General features: G+C 43.2%; 1 protein-coding gene across 5 annotated transcripts in view; it reads right to left on the bottom strand.

Annotated features, from left to right (window-relative positions):
• Positions 1 to 24846, bottom strand: part of arhgef1.L (Rho guanine nucleotide exchange factor 1 L homeolog) — a 55695-nt gene extending 30849 nt beyond the window's left edge. For 3 of the 5 annotated variants that reach the window (XM_041569529.1, XM_041569530.1, XM_041569532.1), the window contains exon 1: positions 24654 to 24846. The gene's annotated coding sequence lies outside the window, so the exon portion shown is untranslated. The remainder of the gene's footprint in view (positions 1 to 24653) is intronic. The other 2 variants (XM_041569531.1, XM_041569533.1) reach the window with 2 other exon arrangements.
• Between the last annotated feature and the right edge of the window lie 1376 nt (positions 24847 to 26222).

The following is a 26222-nucleotide window of genomic DNA, read 5'->3' as shown; positions in this document are numbered from 1 at the left end:
TAAATGCAAAGATCCGATCATATAAATCCTCAATTTGTACGATTTTCGGACCGTGTGTGGAGAGTCCTGACATTTTTCGTCCCACAGAGATCTGTCGTTTGGTCGATCAGACAGGTTAAAATATTTCTGTCGGCTGCCGATAATTTCTCTGCATGTATTGCCGATCGGACAATTTTCAGCTGGAGACCAGCTTTGTCGGACATCACTTTCGGACGATTGCCGTCAGGGGCAGAACATCGGCTCATCTGTTCTTTTGTACTTTATTTGATCGGAATGGTTAGTGGCAGGTCGGGAGATGGGGAAGTCCGATCGTTTGAGGTTTCGAACGCTCGGATCTTTGCATCTATGGCCATCTTAACTTTTAAAATGATGGAAATGTTTTCATGAATGTATATGCTTAGTTTATTTCTTTCGATAATGTAACGATTAGGTTTAGAGCAGACATACATCAGGCAGATACTAACCACCTGAAAGGCTGAACTGCCTCATAAACAAAGAGTGAGACAGTGGGCAACCCCGGCCAGGTCGGGCAATACATAGGTGATACACAAACCATAAACAGGAGAGACCCATGAGCTGTACTTTTGGAATCCACAATACCTCATGCAGGAGGGTAAGAGATGGGCAGAGTGAGTCATGGCCAAGGGGAATGATTCCATGGAAGTGAACGGCTGGGGAAACAGGGAGTAAAGAAGGAGGGCAGGGCAGGGGGGTGGAAAGGAATCTCAGGTATGTGGCAGGACAAAAATGCCCCAGTGGTGACTCCTCCCATGGCTGTTGTGCCTGTGCCAGGGACCGGGGAGGGTGTCACTTGGGACAATATCATTCCCACTGACTCCCTCAGGCACATGCCAAATTCCTGCATCTGTGTCCTTAGTGAGAGTGTGTTATCTAGAATGTGCTTTGCCCCCACTTTATAATCCCCAGACCCTTGTGCACACTGGCCCTGCAATCCCCTTGTGTGCCGCTGCCCTGCGATTCCTCATACACAGCCAAATTCATGAAGAAAATGTTAATTCTAAGTAACTTTCCAATATAATGTACCTTCATCATACTTCTGCTAAGGGACAGAACAAACACTGCTTTTAGTACCAATTATATTGCTCACAACGACCATTTTCGTTGATCTTGGGACGATGTTGCCGTTAACAACTACCTCCTCCGAGTGTAAACTATGCACTACAAATTCACACCGTCTCCACCATATAGCATAGCGCTTTCGATGAGAAGATCGTGAGCATCCATATACAAACACTGGCACGAGACGGGCAGCACTTCATGTTTCAAACAATATAAAATAGCAAGTGCAACGTGATGCCCAATCGCTAACTATTTCCTTTGCTGGGAACAGAGAGTGCAACAGCCTCAGGAGAAAAACATGCTGGTGCAGGGAGGGGTCAGTGATGACATAACCTCACTCTTAAATGACCCCATTTCATTTTGTTTTTAATAAAACACTAAGGTACGTTAGTAGTATGTTATAGACTGTACCATTCTAAGCAGCTTTTAATGTGGCCTTCATTATGTAGATATTTTCAATTATTTGCCTTCCTCTTCTGGCGCTTACCTCTTGCTTTTAAAATAGGGGCCACTGACCCCGCAGACCAAAAAACGATTGTTCTGTGAGGCTACAATGTTAGCTATTTTTAAAGGGGAACTCCACACAAACATAGCTTGAGCTTTTTTAAAAATATACATAATTTCAAGCAACTTTGCAATATACATCAATTAAAAAAATATACAGACTTTTCATGATTTTTAATGGTTTGGAACAGTTCCCTAAGCCTAGCCCCCTGCTCTCCTGCTGATCTGTCGGACTACTTTGCTGAGCTGACTACTGTTACTTTGTATCAACAGCCATCTGTCCTTAATCTGCATCCTCCAAACCCCATAATTCACTGCACAAGTGAAGGAACAGAACACCACAGTGCAATGCATTGTGGGTTATGTTCCTGCATGTGGAGAAGTTGTTACAATTTGTAACATCAGTGTTTAGTCCCTCCTTCCCTGTCAGGATTTGAAATGATACAGAAAGAAAAGAACTGTTAACAGCTGGATTTCAGCATAGAAAATTACATTTATTCATACTTTTTGAAGAAACAGGTAACTGTGATGCATATATTATGGGTTTCTGTGTTATGTGGCCTCTTTATCAAATTTTGGTTTGGAAGCCGGAGATCCCCTTTAATCGTGATTCAGGTACTCTCCTATTCATAGTCCTGTATCACATTTCAACCACTGCCCGGTTGCTAGAGTAAATTGCATCCTAGCAAGTGAATCACAAAAAATAAATAGATAAAGGCCAATTGCAAATCATACTTGTGCAGTTAATTAGGATAATACTGTAATATAAAAATAAAATTTTCCATAACAACATGCACCAAGGATTTGGTTTCATCACTACAATTTAGTAAGGAATGAAAAAGAATCTTTTTTTTTTGTGGGTTTTTATCTTAGAAGAAAGCCTACAAAAATTAAATCAGTTGGCTCCTATGGGACAAGCCATGTGAGTATCTGCTGAGACACTACTTTATACAAGTGTCTTAAAGGGGTGAATCACTTTTAAGTTAACTAAGTATGTTATAGAATGGCTAATTCTAAGCAACTTTTCAATTGGTCTTTATTATTTCTTTTTTTTATTATAGTTTTTTTTTATTATTATTTACCTTCTTCTTCTGACTCTTTCCAAATTTCAAATGGGGGTCACTGACCCCATCTAAAGAAACAACTGCTGTGTAAGGCAACACATTTATTGTAAGGGCTGGACTCCACACGCGTTTTTGGTCGGATCGACGCCCGCTGACAAAATGCACGCGACAAGTCGGATGGAGTCACACGCGTGAAGACATAATTGGACTGAATGAAAAGTCGGAGGTAACAACTACATAACATCCGGGGCGACACGACTGTCAAATGTGGACGCAGAAAGCAGCATCTTCGTCAAACAGTCAGGCCATGTAGTTTTTAACTTCGACTTTTCATTCAATTATATCTTCACGTGTGTGACTCCATTCGACTTGTCGGCGGGCATCGATCCGACCAAAAACGCTTGTGGAGTCCAGCTCTTACTGCTACTTTTATTACTCATCTTTCTATTAAGGCCTCTCCTATTCATTCAGCCTCTTATTTAAATCAATGCATGGTTGCTAGGGTAATTTGGTCCCTAGGTACCAGATGGCTGAAAATGCAAACAGGAAAGCTGCTGAATTAAAAGCTAAATAACTCAAAAAACACAAATAATAAAAAATGACAACCAATTACAAACTGTCTCAGAATGATGAAACAAAACACCGGATTGGTTATTGTGGGTTGCTGGTCCAAATCACTACCTTGCCCCTCTAGAGTGTTGGGCTTTCACAGGAAGGAAAGAGCCCATTGTGCCAGGAAATATATTTTCCCATGTAAGTACAAATATAAACACACGTAACCAAATTCACTTCCCCCCCCCCTCATTACTGCGCTATATTACACACTGTTTTTCATACAGAAATAATAATATAGGGAATGTATTGAAAAGGGGAAGTTCACCTTAAAATGAACTGATGGAACACTCCAGACATTGGTTTCTAAGAAATGTTGTTTTACAAGCTATTTTGTATATTTCAGCATTTAGCAGCTGGTTACTAAGATTTGATTACCCTTGCTACCAAACAGCTGCTGGTAAATCAGCAGGGAAGATTAGTAGTAACTATGGCCTCCATACAAATATAAACAATAAAAAAGAAAAATGAGCAAATGGTGGTTTTTTTTAGTTGTCAAGGTCACCGACCAGACAACATTTTCAACTGAAGGCCGAAAAAAGGCAGAATGGGGAATCTAGAGAAATTAAATTTTATTTTTATTTTATATACCTGTTAGGGATGCACCAAATCCACTATTTTGGATTCAGCCGAACCCCCCAATTCCTTCTCGAAAGATTCGGCTGAATACCGAACCGAATCCGCATATGTAAATTAGGGGTGGGAAAGGGAAAACATTTTTTACTTTCTTGTTTTGTGACAAAAAGTCATGCGATTTCTCTCCCCGCCCCTAACTTGCATATGCAAATTAGAATTCCGTTCAGCCGGGCAGAAGGATTCGGCCGAATCCGAATCCTGCTCAAAAAGGCCGAATCCTGGCCGAATACCGAACCGAATCCTGGATTCTTGCATCCCTAATAACTGTATTAGAAGGTGAATAGTGATGCCCAATGCCGTGCGGCCAGGTCTTCTCCTGTACAAAGGTTTTAAAAGAGATTTTGCTTGATGAAATAAAATGTAATAACAGTTTTTGGTGGTTTAAAAGTTATTTGTAAATGTCATTTGCTACTGAAAGCCCCATCTGTCTGCCCTGTCTGTTCGGCTGGTTCTGACTGATGGAACAATGTAGAATGCTCCCTCACAGGTCTGCTAGCTGGCTACTGCTACACTGTTTCTGAAGTCAGAGAAGAGAAAGGCACAGACAATTACGTTTACCAATAACTTTATGATGATTTTAAGGAAGGTGGGGGAATCATGATCCTGATGTGTGGGACTACGAACAAGATTAAACAGGAAGTGAGTAACGGCCAAAACTGCTTCCCACAAAGAAAAAGGTTCTGTGACATAAGTGCGAAGGTGACATAGTAGGTGTGAAAGCCACAGGTTCTATTTTAGCATCAAGGTTAAAGTACATTACTATCCGGCCTTTTCGGAAGACAAGATGCATCATCCTGGAGGCATGAGAAAATCTGCAGAAGAACCGTGCACCCACGGACACCCACCTACAGGGTTCAGCAGACTTGCCATTTACTCACTGGTGAGATCTAAAGGAGTTTTGCAGCTCAGCAGCTGGAGATAAGACTAAACAGTTACCAAGGTATTTGCCCTGGCCCATAAGGGCAGACACACACAGGCAGATTCGGGAGATTAGTTGCCAGGTATATCTCCTCTTCTTCCCCCCCAAATCTGCCTTCGTGTCGGCTAGAATGAAACTCGCCGGCGGGATGGCACTCGGATTGCTTAGTTTCCCCAAGTCGAGTGAAGTTTCCTCGTGAGGCAACTTCGGGTGACTTCGGAAAATGAAGCGATCCGAGTGCCATCCCGCAGATGATTTTCATTTAGCCGACGGGAAGGCAGTTTGGGGAGATTAGTCGCCCGAAGAAGAGGAGATTTGTTGCCGGGCGACTAATCTTCCGGAAATCTGACAGTGTGTCTATGCCCTTATACTCCCAATTAGAGCCCCTATGTCTGTATTCTCCATGACCCCCCCCCCTACACACACACACACAAAACCCAACATTGACTGGCAGGCTGCCACAAATTACTCACACACTTCAGCGGCACAAACACAGCCGTAGCAGTGTTACTGCACAAGTGTGATGGCGTGCCAGAGAGGGAGGCTGGCGCTACAACAGTAAGGCCGTACCCAACAGCTGACACCTTGGAAAAAGCATTTCATGGGTGAGCAGAATGACACAGAGTGACTAGCAAACATGCTGCCATTGTGGCAATACCAGCTAAAACAGGAGAACATTTCTATAATCTAAGGAACATAAAACTGCAGGTGCTTCTCTCCCCTAATTCAAATAAAAATCAGTGCCAAGGGGGCACTCCTATTGCACTAGACCTTATGCCAGTCACCTGGTCTAATTTAAATTAAAACACAAACGTCCTTCCGACTTCTGGTAAAGGGATAATAACTTAATAGGAGGACTATGGGGTGAAAAGGAGCTTGTAGCAAAGCAGCCATTTAAAAATAGGGCTATATCAGATAGATAAATAAATGGGGTGATAAAGTGCAAAAATATGAAGCAAAAATTCTCTCAGCATTCTCACTGAAGAGACAGACTATGGATATCACCAGTCCCTAAAAGCAGAGACTTAAAGGAACAGTAACATCAAAAAATGAAAGTGCACTGGTAAAACTGCTGTGTTTGCGTCAGAAACACTACTATTGCTTATATAAATAAGCAGCTGTTTAGCCATGGAGGCAGTCATTCAGGCTCATGTTGCACAGCAGATAAGCTCTGTAGAACATAATGGTGTTATCTGTTATCCACTATTTAACCTGTGCCATATAGCCTTTTTTCCGATTTCCGCCATTGCTACACAGCAGCTTGTTTATATTAACTATAGTAGTGTTTCTGAAGCAAACACATCAGTTTTACCAGTGCAGGGCAACACTACATGATATTTTCATTAATTTAGAACACTTTTTCTTTTTCAGTTCAGTTGGTTTCAGATTGTTCACCAGAAATTAAGACTTTTTTCAATTACTTTCTAATATCTACATGTGACCGTATTTCTAATATTGAAGTGTAAGTCTAATTTTTTCACATTTCTAAAGCAGCTCTGGGGGAGGGGGGTCGCCGACTCTCTAAACTGTTCTAAATGGATACATTTAGTTGATTCATTACATATCTTTGTCCCTGCTGAGCAGAATTCCTGAGTTTCATTAAGGGTCAGGCCACACTAGCAGATTCTGCGAGACTAGTCGTCCCCAGTGACAAATCTCCTCTTCTACGGGGCGACAATCTCCCCGAAGGCACACGTGGCACTTAGTTTTCACGAGGAAACTTCGGGCGACTTCTGAAAATAAAGTGCCACGTGTGCCTTCCCCCAGGCAATTTCATTTTAGCCGGCGGAGGAAAGGGGGAAGGCAGTGGGTGGTCACTAGGGCGACTAATCTCCCCCAATCTGCTAGGGTTGCCACCTGGCCGGTATTTTACCGGCCTGGCCAGTAAAAATGATGGTTGATCCCATTGTTATTATTAGGGAAACAAGACAAATATAAAGGAAGGCCGGTATTTTTTTCCAGAAAAGGTAGCAACCCTACAATCTGCTTGTATGGCCAGACCCTAAAGGCAGCTGTTAGAATTGATACAATAGTTGCTAATACTCCAGAGATGCTGCTGAGAAATGTATCAACTAATGAAGCAAATTATAACAGTTTAGATTAGAATCTTCACCTGAATTACTGAGCTCCCAGACTGAAAGAACAGAGACAGTCACCTTAAAGGGATACTGTCATGGGAAAAACATTTTTTTTTCAAAATGAATCAGTTAATAGTGCTGCTCCAGCATGACCAGGGGCAGCTGGGAAATTGACAAAATGTCTAGCCCCATGTCAGATTTCAAAATTGAATATAAAAAAATCTGTTTGCTCTTTTGAGAAATGGATTTCATTGCAGAATTCTGCTGGAGTAGGACTCCGATGACAGGATCCCTTTAAACTTGGTAAAAAATAAAAAGCAATTGAAAAAACTCTTTACATCTGCAAACAAAAATTGTTTGGATGGTTAACAACCCCTTTAAATAGACATAAATGGATTTAATAACCCCCTGAATGAAGCTCTTATGGGCGTCTTATTCATACAAAGTACAGGGTTTTCCGTCTCGCTGCTCCCTCCACTTATAACTGGAAAAATAGACCTTTGATCTAGAAGTTTATGGGCAACTTAAGCCAACTAAATGCAGGTCAAGGCACAAAGAGGCATACATGCATAAAGCAGCAGTGTGACAGATCTGAGCGAATGTACAAATGAAAGAACAGAACGGCACATTATTACACACAATGCACAGCACTTACAGCTAAATACAGGGCCCCCACAATGACACATTCACACACAGCTAGTCATAATAAACACAATGTGCATGAATGAACACGTAATTGTAACACTGACGGGCACCTAGGAAAGAGATGGGGGCGAGTAATCCCTTTAATTAAAGGGACAGTTGGCTTTAAGTTACACAGAGCTTGTGCATAAAGTGTATTCTGTCTGCTGTGTCAATGAAAATACATATAAATTACAGTCACCAACATCTGCTCCATGAATCTGCCTTCAGGTTAACTTGTACTATGTTATAGAATGTCCCATTCTTAGCAAATTTTGTCTTTCTCGTCTAACACTTTCCAGCTTTCGGATGGAGGGGGTCACTGACCCCTTCAGCCAAAAGCATATTAAACTGTGAAGTTACACTTGTTATTATTGAAATTTTTACTACTTATCTTTATATTCCGACCCTCTACTTTGATTTTTCAGTCTTTTATTTAATCCATTGCCTGGTTGCTAGGTTAAATTGATCGCTAGCAACCAGATAGCTGCTTAAATTCCAGACTACATCTAAACAAGAAGCTAAATCATTAAAAAAAAAATACAAATACAAACTATCACTCTCTCACTCTCTCCATCATACTAAGGGGGTTATTTATCAAAGTTCAAATTCATCTCAATATTTTCTGCTACAAACTCCGATCAAATCCGCTCGGGTTTTTTGCACTTATTTATTATTACATGTTCCCAAAATTTGCTTTGCCGGAAATAATCAGATTTTCACAACTTTTTCGTAATTTTCACTCAAAAACTTTGTGGGGAAACCCAGTGCACATCTAAAAATCATTGGGACTTCTCCCATTATCTTATATGCAACCTCAACAGGTCTCGGATGTAGGATTTTCAGATTCTGACTTTTCCATCTTCAGGGTTTAATAAATTCCGAAAAATTCGTGATTTTATGATTTTTGCATTCTGTGTTTAGTAAATAACCCCCTAAATGTTAATTTAAAGATGAACAACCCATTTTAAGTGAAGTGGCAATTGGTTTTCATTTATGGACTTTTAATGATATTTAGCTTTTGTTCAGCAGTTCTTCAGTATGGAATGTTAGCAACTCCGGTTGCTAGGGTCCAGTTCACCCTAGCAACCAGGCAGTGGTTGGAATGAGAGTCTGGAAGATGATGAGTAGGAAAGGGATTAAATAAAAAAAAATAAGGAATAAAAAGTAAAAAGAGTAAAATTGCAGCCTCACAGAGCAATAGTGTTTTGACTGTCAAGGTCAGTGACCCCCATTTGAAATCTGGGGGAAAATGAAAAGAGAAAGAAAGGGTTTTCTCGTGTGTTTAGGGTCCACACTGGGCATTTTGGGGAGATATGGTCGCCTGGCGACTAATCGCCTCGTTTTTGTGGCGACCAATCTCCCCAAACGCCTTCCCTGACTCTGCGGGTGACTTTGGAAAATGATCCGCAGCGTGTGATTAGCGCCGGCATTTTTTCATTTTAGCCGGCGCAGAGTCAGGGAAGGTGTTTGGGGAGATTGGTCGCCGCAAAAACTAGGCTATTGGTCGCCAGGCGACCAAAACTCCCAAAACGCCCAGTGTGGCCTGGCCCTTAAAAGTGTTTATTTTAAGAATATGAATGGGTGCTGAGTATACACACACCCATGCTGTTTTATAAACATATCCCAAGGGAATACTGTTTTCTACACCCAGATGGATATCCTACAACATATCCATTAAACTTGCATAAATGGTTACTTATTGCTGTCTCACGTGACATCAAAACCTATTGTGTGTGTGTTGGGAACAATGGATGCACACAGGAAAGTGTATTTATGCTAAACATTTCAATACCATTGTCAATTATTCAATTGTGAGGTATGTGCAATATGTTCTACTGCTATTAAGTTAATCTAGCAACTTTCCTACTTGCTTGACTGAAGGGTTGGTATGTCCATTTTGTCACATCTGGCTCAGACCGATTAATTGCTTAATTACTGATTTTCTGTTAGATAACCAGGACTAGGAAAGTCTTCTGTCTTTAAGCTTGTCTTAATTAATCTTTAATTACCCCTCTATGCAGAGTAAGCACAGCAGAGCTCACGGACGCCATCTTTTGGCGCTTCGGTAATCTTTGGGTCCCTTCGGCAATTTTTACAACTGCGCATGCGACGATACGCTGCTTACTTATTGAAGACTCCCGAAGCGGTGAAGATGGCCCCTGTGAGGTCTGTTGCACGGACTCTGCATCGAGGGGTAATTAAAGGCTTAGGGGGATTTACAGGTATTACCACCTGTGAGGGGGGAAACAGGGAGGGGGAACTATGGAGGGTAGGGGTTTTCATTAGTTTTGGGGGTTGCTTCACCTTTAACCCCTTTCAACCCATCAAACGTTACAATGCTCACACCTTCAAATCTAGGTCACACCTTGTGTTACTTTCCTTATTGCTATAACTTGCAGCTGGGGCCATTTCCCCAAACCCTGGTCCCATTCTCTCATTGTTCCTACTCTCGGCTATTCCCACACACAGGCGCTTGTCAATGTCTTCCCCAATCTCTAAGACCTTATGCACTTCTAATCCTGCAAACCTTCATCAATGCTCCATCAATCTGCAATAAACTCACAGCAGTTCATGACATCTTTATATCTAAATCTCTTAACTTTCTGGCAAAAACATGGCTCTAGCCTACCGACACTGCTTCACCCGCTGCCCTCTCCTATGGAGGCTTCTCAATTATTCATACCCCTAAGACTGGGAGTTCATCACGGTGGTGGGGTTTGATTTCTTCTCTCCTCCAAATGTAGGCTTCAAACTCTGACCACACCAACTTTCCTTCACTTCTTTTGTTTTCTCCAATCTCTCTGCGTGTCCCAGTCATATATCCTCCCCCTGGTCCCTACTCTACTTTCTTGGATCGCTATACTGCTTGGCTTCCATACTTTCTCTCCAGCAAGACACCTGCCCTCATTTTAGGTGACTTCAATATTCGCATTGACAATTCTGCTACTCCCAACTACTTCTAAACTCCTCTCACAAACCACTTCATTTGGTCTCTTTCAGTGGACAGACTCTCCTAATCGCATTAACGGCCATGTTTTTTATCTTATATTCTGCCACTCGTGTCACATTTCCAACCTTACTAACTCCCCCTTCCCCCTATCCGACCATCACCTACTTTCCTTTCAGATAACACCTTTACCTGTGCTATCACAACCATCTCTCTTTACATCCACACATACAGAAATCTCAACACATTTGATCCACAACAATTAACAACAGTAGCAGCACAACCTATCTCTCACATTAAGGGTGGTGGCAGACCGGGAGATTAGTCGCCCATCGACAAATCTCATCTACTGAGGGCGACTAATCTCGTTTAACTGCCTTCCCGCCAGCAAGAATAAGAATCAACTCATAGGCTCATGAGTAAGTGCCCCAGTAGGCACGAAACGTGTTAGGCTGTCTTGTCTCTTCTGCCCAAATAAATGTTTTTTTAACTTTTCCTAACTCAGTAGATATATTTTTGTTGAAGAAGCCCACATTCAAGTTTTTGTTTACAAACGCCTGGTCCAGAATCTCACTCACAACTCCCTTCTCGAACTCCTGCAATCTGGCTTCACACACTCAACTGAAACTTTACTCACTAACGTAACCAATGATCTTCTCCTCGCAAAGTCTAAAGCTGGCCATAGACGCAAAGATCCGATCGTACAAATCATCGAACGATCGGACTTCCCCATCTAACGACCTGCCACTAACCATTCCGATCAAATAAAGTAGAAAAAAGAACAGATGAGCCGATGTTCTGCCCCTGACAGCAATCATACGAAAGTTATGTCCGACCAAAGCTAGTGACAGTCTCCCACTGAAAATCATACGATTGGCAATACATGCAGAGATATTACCTGCAGCCGACAGAAATCTTTTAACCTTTTTCGATCGACCAAACGGCCGATCTCCACCGGACAAAAAATGTCGGGACTCTACACACACAGTCTGAAAATCGTTCGAACCCTCAATTCGTACGATCAGATCTTTGCGTCTATGGCCAGCTTAATGGTCACTAATCCATACTCATCCTTCTAGATCTCTCTGAAGCCTTTGACACAGTGGACCACAAACTTCTCCTGCTCTTGGTTTACATCTTATCTGTCTGACCTTCCCTCTCTGTTGGAGTTCCTCAAGGCTCCTCTACTGTTCTCGCTCTATACTACTTCGCTAGGAAAACGATTTCAGTAGTCTGGCTAGACATATTGTCAATTTCCCAGCTGCCCCAAGTCATGTGACTTGTGCTCTGATAAACTTCAATCAATCTTTACTGCTGTACTTCAAGTCCCCCCCCCCCAAGCAGCCAAACAAAAGAACAATGGGAAGGTAACCAGATAACAGCTCCCTAACACAAGATAACAGCTCCCTAACACAAGATCACAGCTGCCAGGTAGATCTAAGGCTAAGGCCACACTAGGCGATAGCGCCGCGATTTGACTCGCGGCGACTTTTCGCCGCGACTTTTAAGCCGCAATCGCTGGGGAAACTTTTGCGCTGGCGTCTATGGGGAATCGCGAAAAATCGCCAGCGTAAAAACACACACGGCGATCTTTTCTCTACAGTCGCTCGAAATTGCCTCGCTAGGCGATTTCGAGCGACAATAGAAAAAAGATCGCCGCGTGTGTTTTTACGCTGGCGATTTTTCGCGATTCCCCATAGACGCCAGCGCAAGTTTCCCCAGCGATTGCGGCTTAAAAGTCGTGGCGAAAAGTCGCCGCGAGTCAAATCGCAGCGCTATCGCCTAGTGTGGCCTTAGCCTAAGAACAACACTCAATAGTAAAAACCCATGTCCCACAGAGACTCCTTCAGTTACATTGAGAAGAAAAAACAGCAGCCTGCCAGAAAGCATTTCTCTCCTAAAGTGCAGATGAAATGTCAGATTTCAAAATTGAATATAAAAAATCTGTTTGCTCTGTTGAGAAATGGATTTCAGTGCAGAATTCTGCTGGAGTAGCACTATTAACTGATGCGTTTTGAAAAAAACATGTTTTCTGATGACAGGATCCCTTTAAGTATCACCTTTATGCTGATGACACCCAACTTTACTTATGTACTCCTGACCTCTCTCCTTCTGTCCTTTCCCAAGTTACAGAATGCCTTTTTGCGGTCTCCTCCTGGATGTCGCAGCTCCACCTAAAACTGAATCTTTGTAAAACAGAACTCATATTTTCTCCAAGATCCTCCCCAGTCCTTCAGATATCACTCACAGGTAACAACATCACCTTTCACTCAACACACAGGCATGCTGCATAGGAGTTATCTCAGACTCTCATCTGTCTTTTTCACCCACATCTAAACACAAAACGCAAAATCTTGTCATATTCAGCTGCAAAACATTGCCAGAATAAGGTGTATCTCAATTCAGATGCAACCAAAACACTTATGCAGTCTTTTACCATCTTCCGTCTTAACTACAGCAATCTACTCTTTGTAGGTATTCCAAAAAGTCACCTTTCACAACTCCAATCTGTTCTAAATGCTGCTGCTATAATCATTCATCTATCTCACCGCTCAACATCAGCTGCTCTCATATGCATGTCCCTTCACAATATTTTGCTAACTATATTTTAGGGATGCACCAAATCCAATATTTTGGATTCGGCCGAAACCACGAATCCTTCTCGAAGGATTCGGCCCAATACCGATCCAAATCCTAATTTGCATATGCAAATTAGGGTGGGAAGGGGAATATTTTTTTACTTCCTTGTTTTGTGACAAAAAGTCATGTGATTTCCCTCTCCGTTCGGATTCGGTTTGGCCGGGCAGAAGGATTCGGCTGAATCCGAATCCTGCTGAAAAAGGACGAATCCCGAACCGAATCCTGGATTCGGTGCATTCCTACTATATTTCATCTCTGGTCTCAAAATACTCTCCTTCGCTCTGCTTCTGACCTTCCCTTCTCTTCTCCTATGATCACTTCATCCCATTCTCGTCTACAAGACTTCTCTCGGGGTCCTGCTTTTCTCTGGAATTCTCTGCCTCGAGCTGTCAAGACTCTCTCCTTCTTTCTAAACTTTCAAACGCTCCCTAAAGATCCACCTGTTTAGGGAAGCTTATTCAATGTATTTTAATTAATCAGTCATATTGTAAATCACAAATTTATTTCTAAAATCCCTATGTCTCAATTGTACCGTAACCTTTTAGCTTGTAAACTCTTGCGAGTCGGGCCCTATAATCCTACTGTACTCTGTACACCCTTGTTTATTTACTGTTTGCTCCCTGTTAGTTATCTAATGTAAAGCACTGTGTAACTTGTTGGCGCTATAAACACAGATGATGATGATGGCAACAAAAAGGCTGTAGAGAGGGCACAATATTAAACTGGGAATACACAAATAGATCTGATGACTCAATTTGGCCACCCACATGCTTGACTTAATCAGGGCCAATGGCTCATAACAGGGGACTGAGGAAGGACAGCATCAACAGGCTGCTGCAATCCTCAAACCCAGTTCTTATACCTGCCAGACAAGATTGTTGTATTGCTCCCACACTGCAAATAAGCTGCCAACTTGGTCTGGAGAAGCTTAGTCAGCTGCCAATATTCACCCATGTAATGATGCCAGAGTTAGACACGGGACAGGCTGTTGAATACATACACAAAAGTGACAATGCATTCTCCATGCTTCCTCTCTGCCTGCCAGCAATTTGTACTCAAACGCACACGCGCACACACACACACACACACACACGGAAAGTGCAACATTTCCTTACATTTCCTTATACAGCAACATCACATTCCAAAGATGCAATCTCCTGCAGATAGCGCGACTGTGTATTGTGCATGTTACTATTAAACACAACACACCCTTTGCCAGAGTCCAGGGACACCCATGAGCCTCTTCTTTTCAGCACCTTTCTGCCTCTCTTGTGGTTGGGTTAGTGGTTTATCCTTCATTCTGACCTTAGATCAAAGGTTTGGTTGCTTAGGTTATTGTCCCTAGCAACAACACAGTTGCATAAACAGGAGGGCTGCCCCTCTCTCATCTCCTTCACACACACAAAGCTGGAAAGTGCAAATACAAGAGTCTATTTACAAATGCATTTAAGATGAGACCTTTGCACGCACGCACAGACACGTGTGTGTGTATACACACACACACACACACACACACACTGTCCCATGTACTCATATTTATACACAGCCATGCAGGGGTTACAGACTTTTCCTCTGTGACTTAGAATAAACTTAGAGGGGGGTGGACAGTTAATCCAAAGAGTAATGCCGGCACCGTTGTATGTTATTTTAGTGTGGCGAACCCCTCCTGCTCGGACCCCCGCCCTGAATACACAGTCTGTCAGAGCACAAACCCTTCTCAGTGTCTCTGAAGGAAAAAGGGGGGGGGGGTAAAAAAGGTAATTTAAGATACCCGAACTGCCAATCCAGCCAAAGGTTTGTGGAAAAGAGGAACACCCAGGCTTGCATCACCGCTGACAAGCAGCCAGCTCACAAACCAGCCATTCTCTTGCCGCTGGCACCACAGTGCTCTAGTGTTGGACAGCAAAGCAGTGATCACATCATTGGGACACAGTCCAGGGTGCCTCATTGCACTTACAGGCACAAGCCTGCCCTCTGAATGGGTACCAGTGCCTGAGCAACAGCATCCGGTCTGATTCATTCACAAACAGTTGCCATCAGCGCGGCCCAGATACACCCATCCTGAGTGGCTAGTTAGGTGCACAGACAAATGCCCCTTTAGAGCCACAGTGTCATTTGTGCCCCTCAGCAGGAGAGCGCTTAGGAAAGAAAAGCAAAGAGTTGTGGTTTGTGCTCTCACAGGGGAGTGTATTTCCTGGTAGTGTGGCTACGTCTTCTTACTGTCTACCAAAACCAACAGCGCTGCCATCAGATCAGAGTATTGGGTCTTAAAAGGGATTCTGTCATGATTTTGTATGATGAAGTTTTTATTTCTAAATTACACTGTTAACACTTCTGCCCAGCTGAACCGAATCCAATCCGAATCCCGGGGTGGGGAGGGAAATCGTGTGACTTTTTGTCACAAAACAAGAAAGTAAGAATATTTTCCCTTTTGCATATGCAAATTAGGATTTTGATTTGGTACAGTATTTGGCCAAATCTTTCGCAAAGGATTTTGGGGTTCGGCCAAATCCAAAATAGTGAATTTGGTGCATTGGTGTGTAGGCAGCTATCCCATGTCATTTTGCCTGGTTATGTGCTGTCAGAAAGAGCCAGCACTTTAGGATGGAGTTGCTCTCTGGCAGGCTGTTGTTTCTCCTACTCAATGTAACTGAATCTGTTGCAGTGGGACCTGGATTTTACTATTGAGTGCTGTTCTTAGATCTAACAGGCAGCTGTTATCTTGTGTTAGGGAGCTATATCTGGTTACATCCCCATTGTTCTGTTGTTAGGCTGCTGGGGGGGGGGGAGGTGGGTGATATCACTCCAACTTGCAGTACAGCAGTAAAGAGTGACTGAAGTTTATAAGAGCACAAGTCACATGACTGGGGACAGCTGGGAAACTGACAATATTCCAAGCCCCATGTCAGATTTCAAAAATAAATATAGAAAAACAGTTTGCTCTTTTAAAAAATGGATCTCAGTGGAGCATTCTGCTGGAGCAGCATTATTAACTGATGCATTTTGGGGGAAAAATTTATTTTTTTCCCATGACAGTATCCCTTTAAGAATCTTGGACCCTTTAGATAATTGACACAGGGTTTCTAACCAGATATTTGTCTGACAACGGATGGGACAGGCCAGTAAGCTCCTACTGGAGGGGCTGAGTTGGCAGTTTTTATTAGTATAACCACCTTCACACCAACAGCTGGGTGCCCTGAAACATTAGCTGGCCCAGTGTGGCTACCAAAGTCCGATTCACCCTCACACAAAATAAGTATGCGGCAGGCAGCAAAATTCTTATTCCATTTGTAATTGGTCTTTTTTTTTTATAATTTATAAATTATTTCTATTTTTTTTGTGCAGCTGTCAGGCTTTTAACAGCTGTCTGTTGTTAGGGTTTTATTACCCCAGCAATGAGCAGAATGAAAGAGGGCCTGAACAGAAATATAATCAATACAAAAAAAAGTAATACAATTCAAGCCTTTTCTTGGTTGCCAGGGTCAATGTGTACCATAACAACCTGACAACAAATTCAGTGGCAAAATACTATACCAAAGTAAGAAATAAACACAATTAAAAATTCAACTTTCGCTTGGTCAAGCTGCCAAATCTGCCCCAGGCTTTCTGTAACAGGGTGGAACAAGAGAGCTAAAACATGAAGAACAAACAAAACCAGGGCACATTCAGCAGTGCAGCCCGAGGGGTGCAGTGAGCTATCGGGGCAAAATTCATAAGAAAGTGTTCCAAAGAAAGTTCTAGACGGTCACAGCTGAAAGTGAAAGTGCATTATTTATCTTTGTTCACTTGTTTCACCACTTCCTTTCTTCCTGCCCTCCCTTCCGCACACAGCACACTCTTCATGTAGAGAGCAATAGGGCACAGGAGCAGTGGTATAAAAAGAGCAAAACTGTAGGGCACCCCATACCCAACAGGAATAAGGCCAATAAGTGCTGCTGTGTTCTTTAGGGCTGCATGGATAATATGGACCAATTCCATTTGTACCAGCTGCGGGTGATGGAGCCTTGGCACAGCTTTCCATATTTATCTCTCATTAGGTCATTGGGCAAATAGAAGGGAAAAGGGGAACTTGCACAATGTGTAGATTGTAAGCTCTCCAGGGACACGCTCTGTATCATCTTCTGGATGCAGTTGCTTAATACTGTTTTTTTTTTCTCTACAGGGAAAGTGTCAGCAGCCGGAGCAAAACAGACTTTATTGCATGATTCTTTTGTTGTGGAACAGTAACACTAAAAAACGAAAGTGTTTTAAAGTAATGAAAACAGGGCCGGAACTAGGGGTAAGCAGAGTAGGCACGTGCCTAGGGCGCAAAGCTGAGGGGGCGCCAGGCACGTACCTGCTCTGTCGCCTACCCCGTGTCCGGTCCCGTCTCTCCCCGACTGCCACTGATGGCTTGCGCATAAATGCTATTCTGTGCATGCGCGGCGCAATATCGCGCATGCGCGCTGGCGCGAAATTTCGCGCATGCGCAGTCAAGCGCGCACAGAGCCGGCGCCGTGGCCCGCCAGGTTGCCTAGGGCGCCTGGCCGGGTTGGCCCGGCTCTGAATGAAAATATTATGTATTGTTCTCCTGCACTGATAAAACTGATGTGTTTGCTTCAGAAAACACTACTATAGTTCATATAAACAAGCTGCTGTGTAGCAATGGCGGAAATTGAAAAATGGCACAGGTGAAATAGTGGATAACAGATAACACCATTATGTTCTACAGAGCTTATCTGCTGGGTAACTTGAGCCTTTTCTCTTTTGAATGGCTGCTCCCATTGCTACACAGCAGCTTATTTATATAAACAATAGTAGTGTTTCTGTTTTACCAGTGCCGGGCACCAGTGCATTATATTTTTATTACTTTAAAACGCTTTAATTTGTTGATGTTACTGTTCCTTTAAACTACAATACTGACAGCAGCCATCTTGCCCTACAACCGCAATTCTTTCTTTGTCTCGGTACATCCAGTTATCACCATTAAAAGACGATCCTTGAACAGTCAACAAACCAAAAACAAAGCGGCACAAAGCAATGGTCACTATTCTGCACAAAATGAATTAAGAAGGTGCCGCCAGAGATCAGTTTGGGTCTCCAGGGCCCATTGAACAAAGGGTGCTTATGACCCCTTTTGTGGCTTAATGATGATCCAAGTCTGCCAGAATGACAGGCCTGGTACAGCTGCACTGTCAGTTGCCCCCATGCGGCTGCCGCAACAGCTGTTTTACAGCAACGCTGATAATCCAGGCTTAAACCTGCGGGGGCAAATGACATAGCACGAAGGGTGAGTCTCTTGTCAGTTTGAAGCTCTGAATGAGGCCTCCCTATTGCTCTTACATGTCATTATCTCGACACCACAACAGAAGTAAATATATATATACTCCCTGCAGAAAGGGTAAGTATGAATTGTTTGCACTCAGTAACAAAAGTCAACTCAACCGTGCAACACACAGACCTGGTCCGGCACAAAAAGCTCTGACTACAAAGTGTGTGTGTGGTCCGGCACAAAAAGCTCTGACTACAAAGTGTGTGTGTGTGTGTGTGTGTGTGTGTGTGTGTGTGTGTGTGTGTGTGTGTGTGTGTGTGTGTGTGTGTGTGTGTGTGTGTGTGTGTGTGTGTGTGTGTGTGTGTGTGTGTGTGTGTGTGTGTGTGTGTGTGTGTGTGTGTGTGTGTGTGTGTGTGTGTGTGTGGTGTGTGTGTGTGTGTGTGTGGTGTGTGTGTGTGTGTGTGTGTGTGTGTGTGTGTGTGTGTGTGTGTGTATAGACAAATACAAGATTCCTCTGCACTCAACCCATTATCAATATATTTAAGACAGCGACATTTTGTGCATACTGCTACTGAAAAATGCCTTACCCTTTAAACAAAACAGGGATTGTTTGTCCATATATTGCAATATATTTAAACTGGCCAACTACGTCAAAGTCATCCCATATCTGGCCAGTCCTATGCTCAATTTTCATCTGATTCATTAAGAATTCTATGGTTTAATTATAGATTTTATAAAAGGGACGAATACGTTTTACCTGCAACTTACTAGCTGCTTTCAAAGTAAAACTCCCAAACTTGGCTGCCCTTTTATTAGACACCAGTGGGATCACCTGACTATAGTTGGAGGAGGTGGGAGCTACAACATGGAGCTGGTCACTGCTCTTGTAGAACTATAACAAACAGGGGAAAGTTGTGCTCACCACTAGTTTTTAAAATCATTAGGCGGGGGTGCAATGAGGGTGTGACCACAAATACATATAGACAAATACAAGATTCCTCTGCACTCAACCCATTATCAATATATTTAAGACAGCGACATTTTGTGGATACTGCTACTGAAAAATGCCTTACCCTTTAAACAAAACAGGGATTGTTTGTCCATATATTGCAATATTCTAATAAAAGGGCAGCCAAGTTTGGGAGTTTTACTTTGAAAGCAGCTAGTAAGTTGCAGGTAAAACGTATTCGTCCCTTTTATAAAATGTATAATTAAACCATAGAATTCTTAATGAATCAGATGAAAATTGAGCATAGGACTGGCCAGATATGGGATGACTGTGACGTAGTTGGCCAGCTTAAATATATTGCAATATATGGACAAACAATCCCTGTTTTGTTTAAAGGGTAAGGCATTTTTCAGTAGCAGTATGCACAAAATGTCGCTGTCTTAAATATATTGATAATGGGTTGAGTGCAGAGGAATCTTGTATTTGTCTATATGTTTTTTGTGGTCACACCCTCATTGCACCCCCGCCTAATGATTTTAAAAACTAGTGGTGAGCACAACTTTCCCCTGTTTGTTGAGAGAGAGAACAGGGAAAAAAACTTGCACTCGCAGGTCTTAGCGATGAAAATATAGGTGTTTATTAGCAAAAATTTACTATCAATAGTCAATTTTTGCTAGTAAACACCTATATTTTCAGCGCTAAGACCTGTGAGTGCAAGCTTTTTCCCTGTTCTATCTATATATATCTATATATATCTATATATATATATATATATATATATATATATATATATATATTGTTCTTGAGTTATTGTAAGTAAAAGTAACTGATACACTTTGCTATATTAATTATACAATTATAAGAAAACTGACCAGAAACCTGTTTTCGCATAATGAAAGAAAATGTAATTTTTAGCAACTTTCTAGTATACATAAATTACAGGTATGGGATCCATTATACAAAAAAAACAATAATCCAGAAAGCTCCGAATTACGGAAAGGTTGTCTACCATAGGCTCCATTATAAACAAATAATCCAAGTTTTTAAAAAGGATTTCCTTGTACTTGATCCAAATTAAGATTTAATTAATCCGTATTGGAAGCAAAACTAGGTTATTAGGTTTATTTAGTGTTTACATGATTTTCTAGTAGACTTAAGGTATGAAGATCCAAATTACGGAAAGGTCCGTTATCCGGGAAAACCCAAGGTCCCGAGCGTTCTGGAGAACAGGTCCCATACCTGTACACATTTTCCATGTGCGTTTAGAAATGTAAAAACAGTGTCTATCCGGCTGTTTAGTCTTGCACTGCTGCTTCGGACTCCTGAAATAAGGTAGCCAAACCCCGCTAATAGACAGAACTGGCTTGTGGCAAAGCCAAAGAAAAGAAAGGGATAAACAGGAAATAATGTCAATAACGATTAATTTAGACGTAAGTTTCGAATGCTTAACATGTGTAATGAATACTATATATTGGGTTGTTGCTTAGAATATTTTCTATCATTATGCAGTGAGTGACCTATGGAAATCCAGACTTTGGCTCTCTACAGCTGTTGCTGAATTGCAACTCCCATCAATCTCTGGCAACAAGAGGGATTGCTTGTAACTGAAAGAATGTCTGGAAATCCACTGGGAAAACACAGTCACAATAACCAGTGCCTTTAGGTATTGTTTGACTCAAGGCAATGTACATGTTTCCCATGCTGCAACTGGCCAGCCAGCAATGTGCCCTGAGGCAGGAGTATCTGGCCAAGCGGAAGAAAAGGCATCACTTCTGCTCCCACAGTGCAATGGAATGTGAATGAAGTGAACCTGCGGAATCCTGGCCTGAGAATGTGCCAGGAGCACAGAATGGCTTTGCTGGTATCCTCACATTTACAGCAGGGGTTCAGCCCAATGATCCACAAAAAACTTAAGAGATTTGCCCAGTGTTAGCTCAATGCACTGCTGCCCACTGGCACTGTTCCGTGTTCCAGAGTACATTCCAATTGTGATTATACCATATATACATTAGGGGAGAAACTTACAAGCGGAGGAGTCATATTAGAATTGTGTTAAGTCAAAGGTAAGTCAATAAAAAATGGCAGAACTTCCCATTTCTGTTCTCTTTCTGTCTACTAGCAACGTTGGCACCATTTATCATCTGTACTGATCAGGTAGCCCTAATATCCTTCAGGGCACCATTGAGCCCATTCCAGGCCAGCATAGAGCCCATTCCAGGCCAGCATAGAGCTCATTCCAAGACACCATAGAGCCCATCCCAGGCCAGCAAAGAGCCCATTCCAGGCCACCATAGAGCCCATTCCAGGCCACCATAGAGCCCATTCCAGGCCACCATAGAGCCCATTCCAGGCCACCATAGAGCCCATTCCAGGCCACCATAGAGCCCATTCCAGGCCACCATAGAGCCCATTCCAGGCCACTGTGCACCAAATCTGGTTGGGATAGACATTATTTCAATAATCTGCAGGTCTCCATCTGTTATTACTATATATCTCCCAGCATTCCCTGACAGCCTGTAATTCATATAGCTGTATCTCTGACACCACTATCTCTCAGCTACTGCCCCTTACCGTGACACCTCCTTGATTTAATACACATGCTATCCCACAGCTGCTGGAGGCCCAACTTTTGACCCACTATACATACTATCCAAAATACAACCTCTATCCCTAACACAGACTCACACTATCACACACACTAATCTGATTACACTTCATATCCAAAAAATTGTTACATTAGTTGCAATGTATAACCAATTGGCAACCATGTATCTGTTGACAACTATGTACAAGAGCTTAATAAGTAAATGCCTGATACACGACCATGGACAACGGTATCTCCAGATGTTCTAGCTCTACCACTACCAACAACCCTTGACAATCTAGGGAGCACATGGGATGCTGGGATTTGTAGTATAACAAGGCTGCCAATCAGCTTAGTTGGGCATGACACAGCTTAGTAGAAAACAGATTAAAATGTAATTGCCATTAAGTTTCCAAATAAATTAGGGGTGGGGGGAAATCTTTATGCTGGATATAAGTGGGGTGACATTTGGGAAAGGAGAGCAGAATGTTCCACTGGAAAACGATCGAATAGCCCTGAACCCTTAATTAAGATTTTTCCAGAAGAGCAATTTGAGCTGTTGGTCCTTAAGGAATAGTTTAACCAAATTAGCCTGTACTTTTGCTCTTCCCTCCTTAAAGGTTAAATAAACCCTTTTCACAACAAGGACCTATACTCCTTTCATATTCTCATAGAATTTTCTGACTCTTTACTCATTTCTCTTGTATTAGGAGGTGTCATTCAGGTCTTCGGCAGAGCAAGCCAGACTTCAACAAAAGAGCACCCACCAGTGGCCAAACAAGGCATTAAAAACAAAGAAATATGAACTATAATGTTTTTTTTTTATTCTTATCAATATTAAACTCAATTAATATAAATCAGCTGTTTCTGATAATATTCGAGTCACAAAAGAAAGAGTTAACAAATTCCCCAAACTGTAGAGGACAATGAAAAGCAGCTGGGCAGCTCCACTTAGTGCAAGGGCTGTGGCAGACAGAACAGGAAGAGGACTGCACAATGTACAGGGTCAAGGGGACACAGGTCAGGAACAGTCACAGAAAGGGCTGTAGCAGTAGGTTGGGGGGGGTGAGGAGGGAGGGTAAAGTCAATGGCAGATACACTGGCACTAACCAGGAGAAAGTAGTAGGAAGAACAGTATGCAAATGGGAACAGCACCAAAGTGGTACATGGGGTAAAGGTAGATGGGGTATTGTTAGGGAGGAGATAAGTGATCCATTAACTGTGAGAGTTGGGGTCCTTACAACTCCCTGCACCCACTGAGGCGTTGCTGAGAGACTGTACTATGGGAGCACCATATGGGAACATGACAGACTGACGACAGTATATAGGGTGAATAAACGGAGAGGTGCTGATATCATGTAGGAAGGTGGGGAGGGTTACATAGATGTATCGTAGAAGGCAGAGAGCTCGGTTCAGAGGAAGTGACAGAGAAACTAACGCAGAACTGCTGTTTACTGGCAGCAGATGAAAAGTGGCAGAAGCAAAGAGTATTCTATTAAGCTGTAGTGAACAACATGAGTTGTTGGGACTGCAACTCCCATCAACCTCTAAAAGTGAAACTTCACTAGAACTCTCCTCATCCTCAAGAATGTTGGGAACAGTAGATCAACAGCTCAAGGGTTTGCAGGCCGGCTTCTCGGGAGTACAAAAATAGGGTGTGAAAAAGGTTAGGGACAGGTGAAGGTTAGTAGTCTTTGCATATAACTAGAACCCTACCAGATACCAAACTCATCTCCCCCTATTCTATGTCCCATCAAGAACCCTGATACCAACACACTTAGCCCCGAAGATCGCTATACAATAGCCTGTTAGTTCATCCACTGAGCACCCTGATACGAACGCATCCCAGACAAGATCACCCACCTAGCACCCTGGTACCAACGCAAACACTTTTCCCAGCACAAGATCCCAATGAAACCAACACAGAATCTTCATCACCCTGATTCCAACACAAACACTTCTGTCCCATTAGATCGCCCACCGAGCACCCTGATACCAACACAGACACCTCTCACCCCATTAGTTCCCCACTGAGCACCCCAATACTAACACAGGCACCTCTCACCCCATTAGTTCCCCACTGAGCACCCCAATACTAACACAGGCACCTCTCATCCCATTAGTTCCCCACTGAGCACCCCAGTACTAACACAGACACCTCTCATCCCATTAGTTCCCCACTGAGCACCCCAATACTAACACAGACACCTCTCATCCCATTAGTTCCCCACTGAGCACTTCTCACCCCATTAGTTCACCCACCTACTGCCCTGACACCAACTAAAACACCTCTCACCCCATTAGTTCACCCACTGAGCACCCTGATACCAACACAGACACTTCTTCCACATTCGATCACGCTCTTATCACCCTGATACCAACACAAAACTTTTCCCAGCATAAGATCACTACGATACAAACACATGACAGACACCAGCACCCTCACTGCAACACCCACACTTCTCCCCACTCATGAGATCACCCCCAGCAGCACCCTGATACCAACACACACGTTCCCCTCCCAGGATGAGACAAAACAGCGAGTAACCAGTAGAAGACGCATAAGAAGTACAAGTGTGAGTAAATACAGAGGGCAGCCATTGCTGCAGCCACAGTTCAGTGGTCAGGACTAAGAGGGACCAGTCCATGTAGCAGTGAGGGAGGGGGGAGTCCCGGTGGGCACAGCGTCGCTTCCCAGCTCTTACCTCCTGCCCGTGCGCGGGGCTCCCGGCGGCTCACACCAGCTGATTGCACATTGGGGGGCTCGGGCCGGGGGATGATGTGGGTACGTGAGCGGGGCAGGAGACTTGTCACCAGTAGAAAGTACGGCCAGATGGGGGGAGACAGGAAGGACTGAGCGAACAGGGGGGAGGGGAGCGAGACACAAGGGGAGGGGACGCGCAAGGGGGAGGGGAAAGGCTGACACAGACTGGAAAGGGGCGGGACTCACAGAACCAGCCAGACTGGGGAGGAACTGCTGCTGCGTTGCACCTAATGCCAAAAGGCAAGGGACTCCTGTACTTACATAGGTGCAAACTGGCTCTGCTGCTGACGTCACACCCCTACTGCCAGTGTTAACGCGTGTACTTGGGCGGGATTTATAGGAATAAAGTTATTATTATTAAGTGGAGTTGCTGTGTTAAAATGGACACACACTTTAAAACTTTTCTACTGAAACCATAATTGACATGCTCTGTGCACCTACAGCTTGAAAGGTGCAGCGTTGGTTCCAGAAAGTCCATGTGAAATCCTGGAAGAGCGGAGCATGCTGGGAGTTTTTTGGAAGAGCGGAGCATGCTGGGAACTTTAGGCATAGTTAGCCATGAAGGCACCATAGGAAAATGTCCATTCGTTTGTATTTATCCCATCAGCCTATGTAAGACCTGTAACATGGTAATGGAAGTGGGGCCTAATGCACAATCTCTGCTGGGACTAAGGAGGCCCAGTCTGAGTCTGACAGACGCTGGAGGGCCTCAGGCCAGTATAACAGAGAGAAATACTAGTTCATACAGAGTAGTGATGTGACTTAGAGAGAGCTCTAGCTCATTGGCAAGTCCATACAAGTCACAACTGAGCCATTCTTTCCTTCAGTGTGACATTCCTTTCTTTTTATGTTGGGAGTTCCTGAGAGAGCTGTTTTCTTTTTTTGGATCCGACTTGTTTGCCTTTTCTATTGCCTGGGGCCACAGTTAGAGAAAAGGGGGCCCCTGACAATGCAGATAGGTCGAGCCCTCATTTGAAGGTAGGGTTGCCACAGCCCTTGCCTGTAAAAATAATGGTTGATCCTAATGTTATTAATAACACTTATTCTTCATGAAGCAAAATGGGACAGATTTGCCTGTCACCAGCGGTGTAACTACAGCAAGCCTGGACTGGGAGTCAAAATAGGCCCTGCCATTTTAAGTACACAGAGGCCCAAACAGCCCCCTACCAGCCCACTATATGGTAACTTTCTATGAGCCATACAGCAGCCCCTTTGGCATTTGCCAGAACCCACAGATTGCCAGTCCGGGCCTGAACTACAGAGGGGGCCCCAGGAGGTATAGGGATCCCACAAGGTACTAATACATATACAATTTCAACAAATATTGGTAAAAAAGGTCAAACATACTGTTGGCCAGCAGATTTATGCCCCACAATTGTCTGAAATTGAGGAAAGTCACCAGAAAATATGAGAGTGCTTAAAAGGAATGGGAGACTGGGGTACAGAGCCCAAAATCTGGTAATTCCCGACTTCTACACAAGTCAGTCCTATTGAATGCTGGGTATTGTAG

This window comes from Xenopus laevis, chromosome 7L (genome assembly GCF_017654675.1).
Source record: "Xenopus laevis strain J_2021 chromosome 7L, Xenopus_laevis_v10.1, whole genome shotgun sequence".
NCBI classification, from domain to species: Eukaryota; Metazoa; Chordata; class Amphibia; order Anura; family Pipidae; genus Xenopus; species Xenopus laevis.
This window is presented reverse-complemented; position numbering and strand designations above follow the sequence as displayed.